The sequence below is a fragment of the Sphaerodactylus townsendi genome, linkage group LG01 (genome assembly GCF_021028975.2).
Source record: "Sphaerodactylus townsendi isolate TG3544 linkage group LG01, MPM_Stown_v2.3, whole genome shotgun sequence".
NCBI classification, from domain to species: Eukaryota; Metazoa; Chordata; class Lepidosauria; order Squamata; family Sphaerodactylidae; genus Sphaerodactylus; species Sphaerodactylus townsendi.
The window spans coordinates 155,020,426-155,029,764 of NC_059425.1; the positions used below are offsets into that span (position 1 = coordinate 155,020,426).

A 9,339-nucleotide genomic window follows, 5' to 3' on the forward strand; every position below is an offset into this window, starting at 1 on the left:
TTGTTTCCCCCGCTCCTGCACATGAAGCTCTGCTGGCTGGAGTTCCCTTCTCAGAACTCTCTCCAATCCACCCCCCCCCCCCCCCCCACACACAATTTCACCAGAAGCAAAGTTCACCAAGACTGGATACTATCACCAGGAGGACCTCCTGGAGCCACCTTGAAAGTCTGGTGCCTCTATCTTCAAAAACATGCAGCCTGCACAGAAATTTCCCATTGGGTACAATGGAGTCACTGGAGTCACTGCAGAGCCACACAGAGATCTCTGGAGAAGCTCTTTCAGCAAAGTTCTATGGTGGGAAAAATAATTAACTTTTCCCATCATAAATTTCAATGTGGCTTGCTGCTATGTTGAGCTGGCTCTGTGCTGGAGATTTGGGGAAAGGCTTGGGGGTATTCTGGGTAGGGGTGCATAATTTCCTGCAGCCAACTTTACTAAAGTTTGCTTGGGAGGGGCAAATGCTGTGGGCACCCAGTTTAAGGTGAACCTGATGCCCCCAGAACAAGTGCCCAGCCATTCAAACTTTAGCAAAGTTGGCTGGTTCCTTTCAGGAGACTCACACCAGCAGCCCTGCATGAAATTAGGCATCCCTACCCAGAACACACACACCCCAGAGCCCTTCCAGGAGGCCCTCCTGGTAATAGCATCCAGGCTTGGTGAACTTTGCTTCCGGGAGTGGGGGTGGGGGGTTGTGAATTGTGAGAGAATTCAGCCAGCAGACTTCATGTGTAGGAGTGGGGAAACAAAATAAGCCTACCAGGAGGGCCTCCTGAAGCCACCTTGAAAGTCTGGTGCCTTCGTCTTCAAAAGTGTGCAGCCTGCTTACACACTCAGAAATTTCCAAATTGGGTCCAATGGTGCCAAGGCACTGCAGAGCAGAGAATCTGGGCAAATTGCTTTGGGTGCCTTTCAGGGATGCATTTTTAAAGCTACTAGCAGCAAAATTTCAGGGTCTTATCCAGAGACTCTCCGGATGATTCCACCTGAGTTTAGTGAAGTTTGGTTTGAGGGGGGGCAAAGTTATGGACCCTCAAAGGGGTAGACCCCATCTCCTATTATCTTCCATTGGAAACAATGGGGGATGGAGCATCCACTTTGGGGGTCCATAACTGTGTACCCCCTGAACCAAATGTCACCAAACTCAGTTGGTAACATCAGGAGAGTATTCAGATGTTACCCTGCAATTTTGGTGCCACTAGCACCAAAAATACCCCCCAAAAAGCCTGAATGCCTTTCATTTGGATTCGTTCATATTCAGGCAGGACATATTTGGCCGATTTTGGCCCGAATATGTCTGAATGCGCCCAGATTTGGGCTGAATCCAGGATTTGGTGTACCCAAATCTCCAAGCCTACTTGCTGCTGCTCTGTTCCTGGGGAAGCGCCGAGGGCCAGGTCAAAGCCTTATAGAGGCTCCTGACTGTCCCTCTCACACTGACATCATGACGCCATGTCGGCATCGTGACACAGTTGCCCATAATGGGCATGGCCACTGCCTGCCTTCCACCCGAATCTACAGAAGGCACGTGAGGCCCCTCTTTGCAGTGCCCTTCCCGGGCAGCAATGGCTGGCCCCGCTAATTCAGTGCTGTTCTTTTAGTTGTATTTCCATTGACCATTGCAGAAGGTTACTGTGAAGGCAATGAATCACAAAGAGGAAATTCTCTTCTACCTCCCAATACCCAAAGGCAAAGAATGTTCCCTAAATCTCCTAAATTCTTTTTTTTTCTTTGCTGCTGGTCAACTTGTGTGTGTGTGTGGGGGGGGAAACTGAGGTGATCCCCACTCCCTTCACTCTCTCTTTTATCTCAGATGACTATGCAAGAAGTTTTATTTAAAAGTTTAACAAATAGATTAAGGAATCTTATTAACACCATCATGGGATTGGATTAAGAATTGTTAAGCAAAGAAAAAAGGGAGTTTTTATTTACAGATGGTAATTGGCTTTTAGAAAAGATGTCAGTTTGTCACAGAATTCTTAATGCTTATAAACTATGATAGACTTGCAAGATGTTTCTCAGAATATATTCAACCTAGCACCCAGAGGTTCCTGTGGTAACTGGTGCCCTGTGAACTATATGGAAAAGAGTATTATCTATCTTACTTTCCCTTTCAAACCTTTAAATTTTAAGATTACCTCGCAGCATTTGAAGTAAATCCTGCTACAGAACTAGGGATGGGAAATCTCTCACATGCAATGTGATTCCCCTTTTGAAAAGAGAATTGGTCCCTGCTTGACACAATCTTTTTCCTTGTCACTTCCCACAGTTCTACCAATCTGTTCAGAAGACTGATTAGCTCTGTTTCAAGAACGTGAGCTAGGAATTCTTCTCTACCTAGAAGGAAAGTCTTTCCCTAGAAGGAAATTCTGTCCCAAAACCACAGGTCTCTCTCAGACATTTAAACACAGCTGTTCTCTCTGTAACTCAGAGTTGAACTACTTTTCGCGGAGTTCTTGTCTACGTTAGAAATTTCACGCCGGTGAGCTCCTGCCGGGCGTAAAATTCAGCCTGTCCCTCCACACTCTTCCAGGGCCGTTTCTGCAGCCTAAGGGAGAATACCTCTGCAGACACTGGGCAGGAGTTCTGGCCAAGGCATGGAGTCAGCTTCTCTGCCCTCACCCGCCCACTCGCGGTGTCCTCCTTGTGGCCGTTTGCGGGTTGCCAGAGCTCCACCCTGACGCTGCCCTCCGACCCCCTGGAGGCTTTGAGGACAGTGGACAGTGTGGGCGGGCTGCAATGAAGCCCCGCAGGAATATGACGGCAAGCGACAGGCTACGTGAAATGGGGCGAAATGAGAGCGGAGACGGAGTGGGCTGGAGGCGGAGATTTGAGGCAGCATCTCTCCGGCTGCAGCGAGTTCTGCCTTTTGACCTGCATCGTTAGGGAAGGCAGCTCCTCAACCCTTAACAACCCTTTAATCTTTAGCAAGGTTAGTTGTTTAGAAGCTGACTTGGCCTTGCCGCCTCTGGGGAAGGGAAGAAGAATCAGGTCGCCGCCAAGCTGCAAGCGCCCGCAATGCGAGATAAGCGGCCTGGGGCTTCTTTGCCCCAGGCAAAATCTCAGCCATCAAATGGGCCGCGATCAGGCAGAAAACGGCCAGAGGTTCTGTGAGAGTTTAACTCTTCATACTGGCTTTCTGCCTCTGCCTGTTGCTAGATCTGTCACAGTTACATTTAAAAAGACTTGCTAGTTGAGAGAATAAATGTTTGTCATGACAAGTCCTTAAAGCAGTGGTAGCCCACAAACCCGGCAAGCAGGGCAGGCACAATAGGATACTTTTGCATTTAACCAGACCCAGTTTATTTAGAAAAAGCATTGGAAAGATCTGCTGGTTTACAGTTAAACACACTGATCTCCATAAACCAACAGTGGGTTTTTAGAAGCAGGGTGTTTCAACTCCTCCCTTCCTGCTGCAGCCAGCTGAGCCCCATGAAATTCTGTTTCTGGAAGTCTGCAGACCCTTAAGAACAACATAGGGAGCAAAGTGGGTGTGTGTAGTGGGAAGGGGAGCCAGCAGAAGTCATCAGGACCTCTTCCACAAATAGCAATGCCAATCAGGCAGAAAAACCACACGACTGGATAGGTGCCACTATTTGTTTAAAGATAAGCTGGTTTATAAAATATTTGCAAAAAAAACACACATATAGCACATTTTTCTTTTAAGTAAAAGTTTACTTTCTTACCTCAAGTCCCTCTTCATTAAATCATGGTAAGAAATATTACTTGAGTCATTACTATAAAGTGTCTCTTTCATTCTCACAAAGATCAGGAAATGGCCAGCTGGCTAAATTCCATAGCATCATTGCCTGCTCTGAGAAACAATTTTGTAGTTAAGTACTAAATTCTTGAATACTGATAATGCAAAACTACATACATGCGTCTTCTCTGTTGTGGCCCCCCACCATTGGGAATGGCCTGCCTGTGGAGGTGAGGAATGCCCCCAATCTCCTGGCTTTCCACAGACTATGAAAAATTGAATTATTCAAGAGGGTTTTTCTACATAGGGTAGCATTGTACAAAAGACTTCACAAAATTATTTGGTTAAATTATTGTAAACTGTGGTCTGTATCACTGTGTATAGTTTGCTGTGGACTGGGTTCCATTGTGTAAACCTGCATCATTTAATGTGGTATGTTAATACTTAAGTTCTGCTTCAGTTCCGTGTTTTCAGACTGTTTGGTTCTTCAGCCAAAACCCTATTTCATTGTTTATTGAATGTCACAATACTCTGGTTCCTCTTCAGATCATATAAATCCTTTGTCTTTTACTAAAGATTTCCGTAGAGAGGAACATTTATGAATGTCACATCTTGCTGATTGTATTTACTCACTCTGTGTAATCCACATTGAGTCCCAATGGAAAGGCGGGCTATAAATAACATAAATAAATAATAAATCTACAGAGAACTGAGGAAACCTCTGTTTCCAGGGACATAGGCACAATTTATTACGTTCAGCTGCTATTAGAACACAGCCTGCATTTATAAAGGAGGAAGTAGAACCTTCCCATACTGCCCAGCTTAGTAGTTAAGGAGGGTGGAGGCTAGAGACAGGGCTTTTTCAGTGGGGGCACCTTATATGAGGAATGTCCTTCATTTTGAGACTCACCACCCACTTTTCCTACACCCTTTTTTAGGTGCCAAACAAATGTGTTCCTTTTTGTGCAACCTTTTACTCTAATTTTAATAGTCTACTTTTTATCCTGAGAACCACTTTATGAGACTCCTTTTAAACTGCAAAGTGTTTTACACTGTTTTTAGGCTCTGACAGGGTTTTAATATTTGGTTAACTTTGGATTATTTTATGCAATTTTATTATTCGATTATGTTTTACTTTGTAAGCTGTCTCAGGCAGGTTCTCTAGCAGTGTGGCGTATAAATTTTCTAAATAAATAAAATAAATAAGCATAAAATCATGTGTTGTACGATCATGGTCTTGGGGCCTACTTTTGCAATTCATTCATTATGCAGGCAATGTTTAGCTGTTAAACTTGAGAGTCATTATCAGAGCTGCAGCAAGTGGGAATTTCCCCCAGGACACGTGTGCACCCTGTGCCCCTGCCACACCCCCATCCACCCTGCCACACCCTGGAACGCCCCCACCAAGCCCCTGTACCAGCGCGCCCCCAGTGCATCATGCACCCCCTGCCCCTTTGGCACTATGCCACTGGTCATTATGGTATAGTAGTTAAGAGCAGGTGTACTCTAATCTGGAGAATGGGGTTTGATTCCACAACCCTCCACATGAGCAGCAGACTCTTATCTGGTGAACTGGATTTATTTCTCCATTCCTCCACATGAAGCCTGGAAGGTAATCTTGGACTAGTAAAGTTGTCTCAGTTCCACCTACCTCACAAGGTGGGGAGAGGAAGGGAAGGAGTGTATAAGCTGCTTTGAGACTCCTTACAGGAAAAAAAGGTAGGGTATAAATCCAAACTCTTCTTGTTCTTCAGGCTTGCAGTACTGTCACATACAGAACAAGCATAATGGGCAAAAATAATGTTCAAGTTGGCATAATCATTTTCTTATGTGTTTATAAGCATGTCAGAATGTTCCAATCCTTTTCTCTCTCAAGGTAAAAATATTTAGAGCATTTGCTTCTCCGGGTCATTCTTTTCCTTTTCCTGAGAATGTAGGGTATATTTTTAAATTAATAGATTAGTAAAAGAGGAATATTGTGAAAATCTTGGTATGACTTACATGACCGCCATTTCTGTTGGGGAAGGGACAACCTCCAAGGTGGCTGCCTCCTTCCTTGGTGCTCCTCGCAGAAACTGAGCTCACGCAGGCCTTTCCTTGAGGGCTTGCAGAGGAAGGCCAGGCGGCCGCGTCCTCAGGTGCAGAGAAGTGATGTCAGGGCACCCCGACATCATGGGGGAGGAGGGGCCGGAAGACCTATTTAAGGCCAGGCCTGGCCTCTCACCTCCTCATTTGCCAGAGCATTCATGTTTCCCACCCACCTCTCCCTGGTTTTTTTTTTCTTTTATTAATGCATGTTTTTCCAGTTATTGCGATTTGCACATGTGGGACTGATCTGTAGCTTTGGGACAGTGGGGGAAATACCCGCTTTATGGGAACTTCCTTAAGAAGTTTGGGGTGAAGCAAGCCAAGGGGGAACATGCCCAGACGTGGGCTTATAGGGCTTGCACCCCTGGCAGCAAGGAGTCTTGCTGGCAACCGCCCATCTGGAATCTCACAGCTGCTCCAATGTGTGATAATTTTTCAGCCCAGCTTGAAGCAAGCAGGCTGGCTGCAGAAAGAATTAGATATGAGGTGTCCTGAGGACAGCACTTGGGCTGCTTAGCACACAAGAACAGACCCAATGCATGCTACACCTTACGCTTCATTTACCTTGAACCAATATGTTAATCAAAATGGTTTATGGCCGCTTTTTTCCACTCACAAAGGCAAGATTTGGCCGAATGGTGTCATTATCTGGGGAATTTGATGAAGCTTGGGAGGGTTATCAGTTACTTCCCTCAAGCAGAAAAGCACTTTATAGATTCAAACCTATAAAGAAAAGGTGGTTTACTATCCATTGATCCTGGCAAAATGTATTATAAACCTGCTCAAATTACTTGCTACATGTGGTGCAATGCAATAAATTAACAGGCAAGAAACAGCTGAAGTAACTTGACTTTTATCTCCCTGTCTCTGCCTCTCTGTCTTTTGCTTTTCACATTAGCATTTTTTTAAAAAAAAAATACTATTACTTATACCGGTAGAAGTTAATTTGCTGCATATTCTCTGCAGGTATTGCTTTCAAAATGTCATTCCTTGTACAGTGAGAACTAATTATCACTTGGTGTCATTAATGTTTGATATTTTACTAATGGGAAATGCACAGGAGAGTGGAAATTGTATACTATAAACAGCTTCTTCACAATGACCATGAAAAGTAATTCAAACTTCTGAAATCACATACTTTAGATGAAGTGACAGCTACTAAGTGAATGGGTTTGTGACGCTTCTTTTTGCTTTTGTGCTATCACTGCATCATGATAATAACTGAGGATGCTATTAAATCCCTTATATCTACTGGTTTAACTCAATCCGCCGAATTTTGATTTTGTAAGAATATTGTCCAAATCAAATGCAGAGGTCACATGACACTCACTGTCTCCATTAAAAGCCTAGAGGTTGTACTGGATATACCATTATTGCTGGAGATGCAAGTTAATGCAAGTTAATGCAGCTATGGAAAAAGTTGCATTCTTCCAGGTTTTTTTGTCCTGGAATTAACTCCCAACCATGATGCAGTTGATCTGGCCACCTGGATCCATACTATGGTTACACAAACAAAAGGGGGAGGAAAAAACTTAACAAAGAATTAAGTACCAAAACGGTCAAGAGTGAATTCATATAAAGGGCCAACAAATTCACATATAAAAATTATGTAGATAGATAGATAGATTGAACAACAGCAAAAATTGAAGAAGAAGAGTTTGGATTTATATCTCCCCTTTGTCTCCTGTAAGGAGACTCAAGGTGGCTTACAAGCTCCTTTCCCTTCCTCTCCCCACAACAGATATCTGATTGTTAAAAAGAAGTGCAGGGAACTGTGATTGTGCAACGATTATTGGGCCTTGAATAAAATAATGGTAAAGGACCACTACCCAGTACCCCTCACCTCTGAGCTCCTTGAGCGGGTCCAGGCTAGATCTGTGAGGGGCTTACAATCTGATCCAGATCAAGGAAGTGGACAAGTGGAAGACTGCCTTCAGAACTCACTACGTCCAGTACGAATACCTTGTCATGTCCTTCAGACTGTGAAATGCCCTGGCAGTCTTTCAGTGCTTTATCAGTGATGTTTTCTGGGACCTGCTTGACAGGTTGGTTATTATCTACTTAGATGACATCCTGATTTACTCTAGGAATAAGATCGAACACATCATGGACATATGGCTGGTCTTCCAATGAATGGCTCTGAGAGCACCACCCTTATGCCAAACTTGAGAAATGCCCATTCCATCTGCCCTCCTTGGACTTTCTAGGTCACCAGCTGTCAGGAACCACAGAGCAAGAAGGATTTGCAGCAGTTCCTGGAATTCACCAACTATTACCAGCAGTTCATTCTCCTGTTTGCCGAGCTCGTCCAGCCCTTGATTCAACTTCTGCAATCCTGGGAGGAGTTTACCTGGTCTCCAGCCATGGTGGAGGCTTTCCAAGAGCTGAAGTCCTTGTTTGCAGTGAAGTCTTGCCTGTGACTCTCCGATTCTGCCTTACCTTTCATCCTGGAAATGGACACATCAGGGGTGTAACGAGGCAGTCCTGGGCAAACTGTAGCCCTGGGCAAAACCTGAGTTGGATGCCCCCCATGGTGCCACCCTCCCACCACAACCAAATTTATTTTGCACCAGGACATTGGTGCCTGCAGGGAGTGCCTTTTTAGACACATCAGCATGATAATTTCAGCATATCATCAGGATACTGTTCATATGCTTTCTCCCCAAGTTTGGTGAGAGTTTGGTTCAGGGGAGTCCAAAGTTATGGACTCCCAAAGGACTCCCCAAAGTGCCCCATCCCCATTGTTGTTTCAAATAGGGAGCTAATAGGAGATGGGGCTACTACAGTTTTGAGGAGTCCATAACTTTTGGCCCCCTGAACGAAACTGCACCAAACCTGGGGGGTATCATCAGAACAGTCTCATGATGAGACCCTGAAGAAGTTTTGAGACTGTGTGTATGCCTTCAGAAATGTCCCCCACCCCAGCCAGCAACCCCATGGACAGCTTAATGTAGAAAACTCAATGCAGAACAAAAGATTCTTGGAAGCAAATTTCTGGGATTGTTCCTGCAGGGGGCGTGCATTTTTTTGATGTATCGGCACCACAATTTCAGGAGTATCATCTGGACACTTTCCTTATGGGTACTCCCCTGGGGGGGAATTTTGGTGCAGTTTGGTTTAGGGGGATTCCAAAGTTATGGACCCTCCAAAGGGGTGCCCCCATCCCCCATTCTTTGCTACAAGGAGATGGGGGCTACCCTTTGAGGGGTCCATGACTTGGATTGGACCCCCTGAACCAAACTGCACCAAACTTGGGGTGCCATCATCTCCAGATGATACCTCCTGAAATTCTTTTTGGGTGCTGATACATCCAAGAAATGCACCCCCTGCAAGGAACATCCCTAGAAATTGCCTGCAAAATCTTTGTTCTGCGATGAGTGCTTTGCATTGGTTGTCCATGGGGGTTGCAGGCTGAGGGCATTTCTGAAGGCACAGTCTCACTAATCTTTCCTGGTGGGTCTCATAAGGAGACTGTCCTAATGATACCCCCCAGGTTTGGTGCAGTTTGGTTCAGGGGGGCCAAAGTTATGGACCCTCAAAACTGTAGCCCCCAT

The 9,339-nt window shown here is 45.0% G+C and overlaps 1 non-coding gene across 1 annotated transcript; it reads left to right on the forward strand.

Moving 5' to 3' along the window:
* Positions 1-4,223: 4,223 nt before the first annotated feature.
* LOC125425601 lies at positions 4,224-4,340 on the forward strand. Its single transcript, XR_007243392.1, has one exon. It is a non-coding gene; the product is annotated as a U5 spliceosomal RNA (small nuclear RNA).
* The last annotated feature ends 4,999 nt before the right edge of the window (positions 4,341-9,339 follow it).